This window comes from Ochlerotatus camptorhynchus, unplaced genomic scaffold, assembly GCF_037179485.1.
Source record: "Ochlerotatus camptorhynchus isolate MF236.1 unplaced genomic scaffold, CSIRO-AGI_Acam_v1.1 ptg000334l, whole genome shotgun sequence".
Classification (NCBI taxonomy): Eukaryota; Metazoa; Arthropoda; class Insecta; order Diptera; family Culicidae; genus Ochlerotatus; species Ochlerotatus camptorhynchus.
Genome location: NW_027040822.1, coordinates 310,200 through 323,646, shown reverse-complemented (window position 1 = coordinate 323,646; position 13,447 = coordinate 310,200). Strand labels below are relative to the sequence as shown.

Below are 13,447 nucleotides of genomic sequence, written 5' to 3'. Positions count from 1 at the left end.
AAAACATGATCCGTACTTAAGCTTGCGAAAGTGCTGGATTTCTGGAGTAGTACTACTACAGTACTGTCTACCAGAGTTGCTTCCACTCACTTGCTAAAAAAAAAATGAACAAAAAATCAACTCAAATGTTTGGACGACAGCCGACAAATGTTGGTGGGTGGACTGGGTGGTTCGGAGGATCTTCTATAGAACAAGAGGCAAGACAGCTTAGATATATTTGAAAATTCCATTAAATCAATGTCTAAATATCATCGAAAATATTCGAGTATTTTCAAAACCTAATACATGTAAAAGACAGAGCTTTTTGTATTGAAAATTTTTTGTTCTACGGATACTTATGTGTTAAGTCTAAGTCAAGAAAATTAAAAAAAAACTACAAGGGGTTCTACGCAATGGTGACGTAGGACTACGTGGTCTTATACAATAAATGTTATTTGTTAACTGCAGCAGGAGCTTGCGTTTAGGAGTTTGAGCGGGGTTCTCTCTGTTTATACTCTTTAGTATAGCGCGCTTGGCATAGAGAGTTCAGCTTCAAACCTCTTCGGATACGGTTGTGTTTGTTTCTGTTTTGTGCGTGCGTTCGCTGATTTTGCCAGATAAGCGCTGGCACTCTGCCTCCCGGACGGTTATACGTGTGTGATTGGTGGTTTTCTCGCTTTCCGAGAAGTTTTGGAATCGAAAAAGAAAACGTGATGCATCATGTTTGCAGGCATCAGAAGAGATATCGCTATCTGCGTTGTTTGTTTTTTTCTTCGCTTGTGCTCCCGGTACAGAAATGTTTGGCGTCGCGAGTCATAGTTTTTGATTTCAGTTTGTTTACGCGTTGTATGATTTTGTGAGCGGTCGCTTCTTGTTCGCGTCATGGAGCAATCGACTACATTCGACCAGAGGATTGATCCCCGTAGGGCGGGTCTATGATCGGAGCACTACACCAAGCGTGACATAGCTGCTTGCAAGGGATTCAGTTGGACTGATTTGATGAGATTGTTCCTGTTTTCTACTTTTGTCTATTTAAACTTAATTTCTATGAATGCGTATCGTTTGGAATCATTTGATTCGGATGAGACTCTTAACTTTTATTTGTTTACATTGTGTTTCAATCGGTATTCTTAAGAACTTCACAAAATAAGGTCCCAATATTTAAATTGAGCAGCCCGACTAGCCTGGTGCCTGCCGCTTTTGCTTACTGAGTAGAAGACCGTGGGGGATCCACATTGTAAAGATTCCCTATTTTCAGCTTTTCTACAAGCTGAAGTTGTTGTTTGAACCATTTAGTTTATCAATTTAATTTATCTGTATAACAATTATTCACAAGCATTCTTTCAGGTTAATTCAAGAATAAATTGATGATGATAAATCTTCCTAATATTCACATTACAGTTATGACCCTATCATGTCAACCTCTCCGCGCTTCAGACTGTTATTTTTCAATAATTCCACATAATTGTAATTTCATGCCTTCCTCCTTCAAGATGAATGTTTAAGGTACACATACTTTGCTAGCTGACAAAATGGGGTAATTGCTGTATAATTATTCTCTTTTTGCAGCCTTCATTCAGACTGGATCTATTGATTTAAATTATTTGAGTTTTCTTCCAGCTCTTTGATGACAGAACATCATTAGATTTATACTGTAATGATTCACTCTTACAGCTTTCACCCTGGTTTTGTCTGTTGATTTGATTTGTTTGAATTGGTTTTCAGCTCTTTGGTGTTAGCAGTCGAGGGTGATCAATTTTGCTCATGCTCATGCTCTAAGTTTATTTCCAGCATTTCGATGATGGAACGTCTTCAGATTTATATTATAATGGGGTTTATTACGGGTGTCACATCACGGTGAAAAGTTGTCACTTGTCGTCACGGTGAAGTGATTCCCATTTGATTTGTACGGTAATCACGGCTCTTTTTTCTGAGTATCACTGTAGTGACACCCGAAATAAGGCCCAAGGATATACCATTTGGTTTTGGCTTCGGGCAAATCCAAGTATAATGCATGATAACACTGATTCATTCAAAACCATGGTCGCATCACTTATCAAGGTGAATCCTGATCCAACGAACGCAACTTACTAACAAAATCTCCTTTCCTGTGTCTTTTGTTGGGGTGCAGAGGTAAACACGGCCCACAAACAACAAAGGTCACTCTAATATTCCTTCCCTACTCCCACCTGATTGCAAGGACGTGGCCGGCGCCGTTATTGATCTACAAAATATAGAGTCACTGAAACTTGTACAATGAGAATGGACGGTCACTCCCAGCCCCATTCAATTGATTCATTGTACAATTTCACTGATTCTGATCAATCACGGAGTAGCAACCATTGATATGTGCAGTCAATCTAAGCTAAGCTAAGTATGGCGCGCTTGGCATAGATGGCCCACAGCAACTCACGAAGAGCTACTGATTCCGATCAATAGCGGTGGCGCTTCCTCCTCCATTTATGGATGCTCATGTGACCTGCAGTTCGCTGCTTGCAGGCAGCCCTTAGTTGTGTACTGGAGAACACCACCACTCACCACGGTGGTGAGACCAGATGGAATTCAATTTTGAAATCTGTGTTAGTAAAATCGCTTTTTGCAGCCAATTGGTGATAATTTTAATTATTATAGCAACAGTTGCACAGTCGTGCAGTTATCACAAGTGAAATTTTGAAAAATGATTAAGTCTTAAATTAATTAGATGCGTAGAAATATTTTTGATCGATTGGTGATAAAATTATTGAAATTGGTCCCGGGGCAGCTGAGTTATTAACGTTCAAAATCTTTCGTAATTTTGTTACATGTTCCATTTTCGGTTTTCACAAAGTGTACCCCCATATAGAAATCACAGACGTAGTCCCACGACAAAAATCAGCCAAGGTGCGTCGTTAAAATTTGGCAGGATTTCCATTTCACTGTAAAATTGCTCTAAAAGATTGAATCCTCGGCGAATCATTACAGTACATAGAATAGAGTTTTGAGTTTTGATCAGAACGTGAAATTATTGACTGCTTCGGATGAATGTGAAATCACTACACTATTCAATTAATTGCTCTAACCAGACGATAGAGAACGAAGCAACGAAAGAGCCAACAACATTCAGTCACGAACAGGCAGCTCACACCACTTGTCTTCGCTCACACAGCATGTAATTGAGGCATTTTTACATAGAAAATGTACGCTCAGTCATTCAAAATAAGTACCATCACGGAATAATAATCGTGCTGACTGAGCTACTGACTGAGTTTTTTGTTGTCAGTGACTTGTTTACTTCCCTATCATTCAGACTCTCACGAGGCAGTTAACATTCATATGAAAATCACTCATTGAATCTGAGTGTTTTGCCTACTGGTGTTGATGATGTCCTTAAGTTATTTACGTCTAAATTTGCATAGATTGCCAAATCCAATTGGGTCGACAACCATCACTTATCAATCGTTTTCTGCACAACAAATTGCATTTTATCGGGAATCTATTCAAGTTTTTGAATCCGTCAGTTTATCAATTTCCGTCAATTGCAAAACTTGGTCGGTAATCGCCTTATTGAGAGTCCACGGTCACAATAGCCCACCCGAGCATGTTTCGGTGCCCCCGTGGAAGTGACAAATTCTCAACAAGAACCTAAACCCGTTATGCGACATTTCAAACATCATGATTTTTCAAAACTTGGCCATTACCGTCTTATTGACAGTCTACGGTCGCACTAGCCCTCCCGGGCATGTTCCGGTGCCCTCGGGGCCAATTTTCGACAAGAATCATAACCCGTCGTGTGCGACATATCAAACTTCATGGTTTTTCAAAGCTCGACTCGTAATGGCCTTATTGAGAGACCACGGTCACATTGGACCGGAAATGTTCCGGTGCCCTCGCGGAATCCTCAACAAGAATTTCAACTCGTCGTGCGACACATCAAGCTACATGATTTTGCAAAACTCGGCCGGTAATAGCCTTATTGATAGTTCACATTTCTCGTCACTTAAAATGGTGATTATCTAGAATACTATCTCTATTTAACGTTATGCGGGGCTACATAAACTAAGCATAGTCGTAAACGAACAGGAGGAGCTTTCAAATTAGCATCAGAGCTTCAACAAAAAGTAATCAAGATAAAATCAGATCAGTTATGCCGAAGAAGGTGAACTTACACCATCATTGACTGCTTCATCCTCGGCGTGCTTAACGATAGCGACCTTCTTTGACGTACACGCGGCTTCTTTGTCGTCATTGCTGTTTCGCCGCTTCATCGATCCCGATGACGGCATTTGACGACAAGCTCGTGCCACATGTCCCATCCGTTGACAATTATGAAAAGTCTGCTGAATGGACCAACATTCCGTTGCGTTGTGCCGGTTACTCAAACACCTCCAGCATCTGTTTTGCTATGAGGTTGCCTCTTTGACATAGCCACGACGAACAAATCCTCTTCGCCCTAGCACCTCTCCAGTTACCACCAAATCGTGGTTGGTCATTAAGTGGGTATCTCTGGTTGCCAAACCGATTATTGTTGTAATGCTCGTTTCTTGGTTTACCACCTGTACCTGCTGTGGAACTTACTGATGATTCTTTGCATACATCTCTTCGTTCATTCGATCCATCTCCAAAACTCGAACTTTATCCAGTAACTCTCCCCCTTTTCGCAGAAATTTCCTGGCCACTTCGCGAACCTTGCGATTTGCAACATGAGCTTGAATTGAGTCCGATACCTGCTCTACCAAGATAGTTTCGTCGAAGTCACATAGCTTTGCTACCGCAATCATCCGTTTCACATATTTGGAATCTGTCTCGCCTGTTTTCTGTGCCAGTGATCGAAGCTTTTGTCGTTGCATGAACAAGTAATCTCAAGATCCAAAAAATGAGCCAAGTTGATGGATTGCGTTTGAATACGGTGCTGTACGAACATCTGGTGAATTTGGATCTGACACCGTTCCTTCGAGAATGTCCAATAGTTTCAATCCTGCCTTTATTTTGAAAATGTTCATCCTCGTAATTTCATCGGATACTCCTGCTAGCTGCATTGATGCCTCCAGGAGATCGTTCCATTGTTCATACGTTTTGCGATCTATGTCTTCTTCACCATCGCTTGCCCACAAAAGCTGACCTCCCTTTTGCCGTCCTCTTTTCTGCTTTCTCCGTGAGAATGAAAGAGTTAAGAACGAATAGAGACCAAGACAAACCCGGCATAACTGCCAATATTTGCGGGTGGGGAAAGGAGATGGAGATATTTTGGTTAAATTTTCACGGAATGATCTATATGAAATTTGACTTTATTTGAGTTGTTTGCAGATGGACGACGTTTCAGTCCTGTGTGCCGAATGTATTCCGTTGCCATTTTTATCATGAATCATGTTCTGAATATGAGAGTATCACCGTATATGGTTCTTGTTGGAAAATAGCCATTTCCCTGGGAGCATCGGAACATGCCCAAGAGACCCAATATGACCGTGGACTGTCAATAAGACCATTACTAGCTTAGTTCTAAGGTGGCCGTGGATATTTAATAAGTCCATTACCAACCGAGTTTTGTAAAACCATGAAGTTTGATATTTCGCACGATGGGGTTTGGTTCTTGTTGAGAATTGGCCACTTTCCCGAGGGCACTGGAACTTTTCTGGGATGCCCAATGTGTTTATAGACCATCGGTATAGCCGTAATTGGTTTAATTACATAATTTGAGTGAGAAAATATTTTGTTCACATTGTGTATAATTATTATAGAGCAGTAAAGCAGAATGCCGATCCAGAGTGACCCCACCGAAAACCAGAATAACTGAAGGATTCAACCATTTGAATAGATTTCCGAAAAAATGCAGCTCGATGTGCAGGAAAAGATTGAGAAATGATGTTTTAGGAGCTAATTGAATTTAGAAATCTATGCAAATTTAGACGTTAGGCGTATAGTCTCTATATTCATTGTCTGGTGGATAGGATTTCGATCTATCAAAAAGCGGAACCACATCACATCACAGGAAAAAAATTGCCGTAATTCGCTTAAAATCTCCCCTCATTCAACTTTGACATTTTAAAGTTCTCTCGCAGTTCCAGATCGTAACCACTATTTTTCAAAATTGGCACAGTTGTTGGTGACCTCAATACACATCGAAAAAACAGTAACGTTGTGATCCGCCATATAAACTTGATCCAGCCCCTAGGGTACATAAAAGAATAATATGATTGTTTAAATCAAATATATTGTTTGATTCAAATCCAAATTTCCCAAATTCATCTTAATATACCTCTGACATATTTTAAAGAATGATTGTCTATTTGATGTTCATTTGAAAAACTGATAATATTTTGCGCTCACTTGCACTTTTTGAGACAAATCGTTAAGAAAATCATGATATATTTTAGTACTTTAAAAATAAAAGTATTGTTCAAGAAAAGATTGACTGCTCCGAAACCAATTGACGGAAAATGGTAAAAGTATTCATTTTAACGAATTCATAAATCTTAATACTAAAAACGTGCATTTCAGTCAAATTTTACAAAACATCGTTTATCTCTGTTGTTTTAAGATATGCAGCTTTGTCCAAGACAGCAAACCTCTAGCGTGCCAAATAAATAAGTTGGCATCGCTGCGCCATCTTTGTGACAAAAAACATGAACTATTTTTATCCACGAAATAATAGTCCTAACTAAGTCAAGAAACTTTACTCAAGACGTCATCTCAATTTGATGTAATCCCAGAGCGTTATTATTTTTTTCCTGCTAGATTTTATGCATGGTCCATTGTGCATTAAGATCCCTTCAATATGATGGGAAGAAACTACTCTGAAAATCACAAAAATCCAAGCAATCCTTGGACTGAGGATGGAAACGATAGTTGTGGATGATCCCAGTAAAGAATTTAATTTGATCATTGTGACTGCTGGATAAATTCTTATATTATTAATTTATTTGATAAGGCTTAACCGAATTAACTTTACAGAGCCGATGATTCTTGTTCATTATACAATACATCTTAAAACTATAGTCAAAAGTTACAACACAATAAACATTTTATCTTCCGCTATCCAATAAGCCTCCTCCACCAGAACGGGAGCCGCTTCCAGTGGTTGCATTGTATGGCAGACTCGCCAACGGGGGTCAGAGCGCTTCCATTGCAGCAATGGACGCAAAATGTGGTCAGCACTCACACATTCATCACGAAACGGTTGCTTTCCAAAGTCGACGACGCATCGACTGAAAGAACTGCTGACGAAGAACAATGAGGAGGACCACACAATGGTTGCTGCCGAGTAAACAGACGATCGCGTGACACACATTGAGAGTGGTCTGCTTCTGTCGACAGCCGAGAGAGCACTGGATAAATTCTCAAATAATTCAAAAAATAATCAAGAGAAGCAAGGGTAATAAATGTTAAGCAAATTTGAGCCTTGTATTTAGCTCTGAAACTAATCAGGTTTATTCCCCTGTCCGTATTTTTTGAGTAGCGGAGCGCAGCGGTGGACAAGCGAATAAAGTTAACTGCTCGTAAGCTTCTTTTAGAAGATTTTAAAACCTTTTCTCGTAAACTTGAGTAGCTTCACCACACAGGGCTCGACTATCTTAATGTTTTAAAAATTCTTAGGGAGCATTTCCTGAAAAAAAAATTATTATGCAAACAACCTTTAATTTTTCAAAGCTAATTATGAAGTAATTAAATTGGGTTGTTAGCGGAACGCTTGAATAAAACAACAACAAAAAGGTTATCTTCCATTTAATTCCACTTAATTAATTTTGATATTCATGACATATACGTATTTCGACTACTTACTTATCAAAATCTAACTCTCTTAAGTACTCATCTCCTAGGTTAAAATGTTTAAGATCACATGTATAAAAATGAAACTACAATGTGTAGAATCGGAAACTACCTATCTAAAAAAATCCAAAGATTTAAGAAAAGCGAAGGAGAAAATCTATATCATTCTCTCATCACAGACAAACAGACATAACCCTCGCAAGGTGTTCATCGAACAAGCATTTAACGAACAATTTAAACGTTGCGTTTGACGTTTACACACTACCGCCATCTGTTCAGTGTAGTGCCCACCACAGTGTACTCAACAGATGGCGGTAATGTTTAAGCGACGATGTTTTACAGTGAGAAATATTCAATGTGTTATGTCTGTTTGTCTGTGGCTTGGTAGTCATCATAATGAAGTAATTAAATTTAGTTGTTAGCGGAATGCTTAAATAAAACAGCAAAAAAGGTTATCTTCCATTTAATTCCAGTTAATTAATTTTGGTTTCTTTCAGCTTCAATCTGACTGTTATTACGACTGAACCAACTTATTTTACCAGGTTTTTAATTAAATTCAACATACAAACCACAAAATGCTACTAATTTCAAGTTGTTGATAATAAACACAGCTGTCTAACACGCAGTTCAAATGGGATGGGTGCCGAATTGAAACAGGTAACTGAAAATATAGTCAAACTCACCTGAGAAGTTTGGAGCGTTGTAAAAATGCTTTACAAAAATTTTGAGCAGTTTACTAACTTGATTATTTTTAATTTTAGAAATGTATTGCACAGCACCATAATCTACAACTTCGCAATCACTGTCCACTATACACTGTTCCATCACCAGAAAATGTTAAAATGAACTTATTAATATCTAACCAAAACACACCGATTGTTTGATATTTGAAATTCAAACAAAATGAAACGTTTAAAATCAAAGCAGACTTAGTGGTCATAATAAGAAGTGGTATTCTCTGAATCACATTATTCTTTGATGAATCAAACAATTGTAAGTTGATGTTAACTGACTGTCTGATTTCATAGACTAAGATCAATCTCACTGCGCAGTGGTACTGTAAATGGCATGAATTTTATGTACCTTAAATTAACACACAAAAAAACCTTGTAAGTATGTAAACAAATACTCACCAATCAGCTTATATATCATTGGTCGTTTATCATCCATACGCACTGCGATTTGTATAAATGGTCTTGAAAATTTCAAACCCAAAAAAGGAACTTCAAGGACCGCTGGTCATGGTCCACAGATGGTCACTCAAAAAGAATTGCAAAATCTCACAACACTTCAATAATAAACACATTCGGTAATATCCACTACCAACGGCAACAACACATGACTACAGACCCATAAATAATGTGCCCAAAGGGCAACATCCATCGATCGAAAGGCTGAAGCTGCGTTCTCTCGGGGAACACCGCGAGTGTGAGCAAGTAAAACATACAAACTTGCATCCACAACACAACACTTCACCACTACATGAAAAAAAAACAAAACTATACAAAACTGCCCGTCGTTGCCACTAACAAAAAAGCAATATAGCCGAAGCCAATCGAATCCCCTTTTGCATAAACACTATATTTACAGCACAAACACCGGAGCGGAGCAATACGGTTTAACGAGTCGCGCTTATTCAACTCAAACGAGTCGGCGCAAAAATAAACCGCTAAATTTGCTTAATTGTTTAACCAATCAGCACGACGCGACGACGCACAGCTCTCCACTCTAAACGCTTTTTGAAACTTGATAAGAAGCTGTTTATTGATTATTATTATTATTATTATTCGATCGTCTCCAAACCGGATGTAACATCCTCCTATTCTTGCTAAACGTTCCTGGTTTGGGTTTTCACGTCCGACGACAATTCCTGTTGGTTGGCTGCGTTTGCAGCATAACAACGTACGAAATGCACCCGACTGACTTTATGCTCCTCTCTTTTCACTGCGGGGAAGTCGAAAAGCACTAGCAGACTGAGCCATTCGGCCCGAGAAGAGCCAAAAAGTTTTTCATTCATTCTTTCCTCGCAGTAGGCTAGGTGTAGGTATATGCTCAGGTAGCGGAGGTGTGTAGGTACTTGATCGCGTTCACAATATACGCACCCACTGGCGCATATTATAAGCCCATTTGCGACGTACCTTTCATGAGAGGGTGAGAGAGAGAGTGACGGTCAAGTGTGCTTGTGTGCCGAAGGGATAGGGGTGTCGAAGAATTTTGTTTGGGATGTGCTGCTTTCGTATGATTATGCTACTCTTGGACAATCCTAGTAGGCCCTTAATGTAACTTACACATGGATACAGGTAAAAACCATAGGCGTGCATTAAGTGTTGTTTGATTATTTTTCCAAACTGGAAAAGATTATTTTCAATATGAACCATTTCCGGAATAGTCATTATAGATTTCAAGTCTGTTCAAATAATGCATTTCAAACATTTAGTGAAATTTCGGTGTTCAACCAACCATCATCATCTCGAAATGATCCGCCAAGGTTACGGCGCATCACTCGCGTCTGTTCCGAGGCTCCCATTGCAGCATATAGATATAGCTATCCGCTAAAAAAAAAAATCGAAGCACATCTGGCAAGCAGCATCTCGAATATTTCTCTTATGGTGGTAAGCACCAACCGGTATTAAATCCCGATCAAGAATGTCAGGCTGCTTTGATGTCGACATCAGAGTTAATTAACACAACTCTAAGCAAACACTTTGCAGATCATCCAAACAGGGACGGTATTAAAAGATAATCCGAGTTCGAGCTTACCGTCATTAGAGTAATAAATATTTGTTCAAGCATGAAATTCCGGAATTGCTTGATGTCAGAATCTTCTGAAACGCCACTCTTAATGTTCTGAAAATTATATAAACACTTCCCTGTGAAACCCTCCCGTAAATCTCTTTCAAAATATTTATGAATTCTCTCTGAAATTTCCTTAAAACTATTTTCAGCATTAGATTCTCTTGAAATTAGTATCGGCATTACCTTAGAATTATCTCATTGTCCTATGTAATGGGATCTTGAAAATTATTCTTTTATTTAAAATTTGAAAATGTTTAAAGTTGCAATGAATTTGACGCACTCTTCTAAAACAAACCATCCCGTGGAAAACTTAACATGTATTGCGAATTTCGTTATTCATTTTGTTGGATCATATTGTTGGAAGGAGATTTTCTTATTCCCGCGGTTTTCACGTAAGTGCCTTTGCTTACGGGCCCGTCCAACCCTTTTTGGCCCTTCATACAGCAGCATGTTGAATTCAGAATGATGACGGAATTTGATCTTGCTGTTGAGTGGAGCGGCATGCAGGGCAAGACGCAAGCTAGGATGGTGGCTGATACCTCGAAAAGTTCTTTAATGTGAAAAACTGACCTAGCCTCACAACTATGCCGACCACGTACATCGGTACACCGACGGCTCCCGATCGATAAACGGAGTAGGTGTCGGGATTTTTGGAGACGGTATTGCTGAAAGCAGCAGTCTTCCTCCACAATGCTCGGTTTTTTCGGCCGAGGCTGCAGCGATCTTCCGTGCCGCTACGACGCCAGCCAACAAACCGATACTTATATTAACCGACTCACACAGCGTCGTTCAAGCGATCACCTCGGAAGCTCCAAAACACCCATGGATCCAGGCGACTATCAAGTACGCCCCACCGAACACCGTGTACACATGGATTCCCGGACACTGCGGAGTTCCAGGTAACGAGTCTGCTGATCACCTTGCCGGAGCCGGGACATCGGGTCCCAGACTCACCAACAAGGTACCCCTACAGGACGTCAGACGGTGGATCATGCGGACCATTCGAGCGGCATGGGAAGCTGAGTGGTTCCGCAACAGAACTGCCTTCATCCGCAAAGTAAAAGGGTCAACTGAACCATGGAGAGAACTGGACAACCTGAGGGATCAACGCGTGATTTCGCGGCTTCGAACCGGGCACACTAAACTCTACTATAACTATGGTGGCCTGCCGTTTCGCAGAAGCTGCATCATCTGTGGGGTACCCTACACCGTCGAACACATCCTGTGCAACTGCCCGGAATTCCAAAATCTTCGGGAGTCACTCTGCCTAACTTCCAGCATCAGCGATCTGCTCGGGAATGATACTTCGGCCTCGGCAGCACTGGTTACCTTCTTAAAAGAAGCCAAAATCTACCACTCGGTATAGCAGGAATTTCTTTCGCCCGTCGGGACATCTCAACTGGATGGATTTCCCCTATTGGACCCATGCCAGCTGAGCTCTGTTTTGTTTGGATTAATCGTTTGTAGCTTGTCTTAAATCATTTTGTTTTATGTTGTTCTTCTGTTTCATTATTTTATATATTGTTATTTTTTCATAGAAGTTGAAGAGCCAGCAACCAAAATTATTAACTAAATTTTAATATAGCATGTATCTACAGGTTACTCACTCTGAGCCCTTTCCTTTCTTCGGAGATGAACTAGCCATAGGCTAAAAATCTCCTTAATAAAGAACTAAAAAAAAAAATGACCTAGCCTCAAACTAGTCAGATCTCTTTTAATTTGGACCATTCATAAATGATGTAGCATTATACAGGGTAGCCACTGAAAATCGCGAAAAATTAGAATTTGATGGGACCATATATTATATATTTGTTTATATCTATGTTAATTAGTTTCCGTTATCAAAAGTCTAAGTCCGGTGTCTCGAATATTTTAATTAATCTTGAATATGTTTTAATTAAACATGAATATATCTTAAAGCTTATAATTCAGAACTTTTCCTTAGTATGGCATACCAAAAACCAAGTCTGAGATCTATAATAAAAAACCTTCGAATGTTCCTCAGAAATCTCTGGGTAGGTTCTTTAGAATTCAGAAAGTATTTTTCTCAGAATTCCTATGAAATTCTTCTTAAAATTCCGTTGAGAGAATTTCGTTAAAATTTTCTTGGAATAAGCATGATGCTTTCCTTAGAATCTCCTGGAACGCTACTTATATTTTTTGTGGAAATAATGCTCACAATTCCCTAGAATTCTCCTCCTCATTTTCGGAAATTCCCTCGAAATTATTGTGAATTTTTTGAGATATTTCTTGGAAAATATCTTCAAACTAGCTTCGCAAGATTTTTTTTTCTAGCTATATTCAGAATTATATTCTATTAGAATTATTATCGATATTAAATTTAAGCTCACCTAAGAATTCTATGATTGACAGATTGAAATTTAAGAGATTTTCAGCTGTAGATGATCATAAGGGGTAGGTCTAAAATGTATTTTAATAAAACAGCAGAAAAGGTTATCTTCCATTTAATTTCACTTAATTAATGTTGGTATCCGTGCCAGATACGTATTTCGACTACAATGTGCAGTCTTCATCAGTGTCATTCAGTGATGAAGACTGCACATTGTAGTCGAAATACGTATCTGTCATGTATACCAAAATTAATTAAGTGGAATTAAATGGAAGATAACCTTTTTTGCTGTTTTATTTAAGAATTCCGTTAACAATCCAATTTCATTACTTCATTGTATTTTAAGTTTGTCATGGGGTCAATTCATTTTGAATCCGGCTCCGATTTCCTTCAGAATTCTCCCTGAAATTCCTTCAGGGTTCCAATAGAACTCGCTAGAATTCTGCTCATAGTCCCGATAATAGTTTATTCAGATCTACCCTGGAATTCACCTTTAGTTATCATTAAAAATTTCTTGAAGTATTCCCCAAAATTACCTTTAATTTCGAGTTAAACTCCTTTGGAATTGTCCTTAGAATT

At 39.1% G+C, this 13,447-nt stretch overlaps 1 protein-coding gene across 1 annotated transcript in view; it reads right to left on the bottom strand.

Moving 5' to 3' along the window:
• LOC135708745 (echinoderm microtubule-associated protein-like 2) overlaps positions 1-9,518 on the bottom strand; it is a 44,166-nt gene extending 34,648 nt beyond the window's left edge. Inside the window, exon 1 of the mRNA XM_065230877.1 lies at positions 8,856-9,518. The gene's annotated coding sequence lies outside the window, so the exon portion shown is untranslated. The remainder of the gene's footprint in view (positions 1-8,855) is intronic.
• Positions 9,519-13,447: the final 3,929 nt, after the last annotated feature.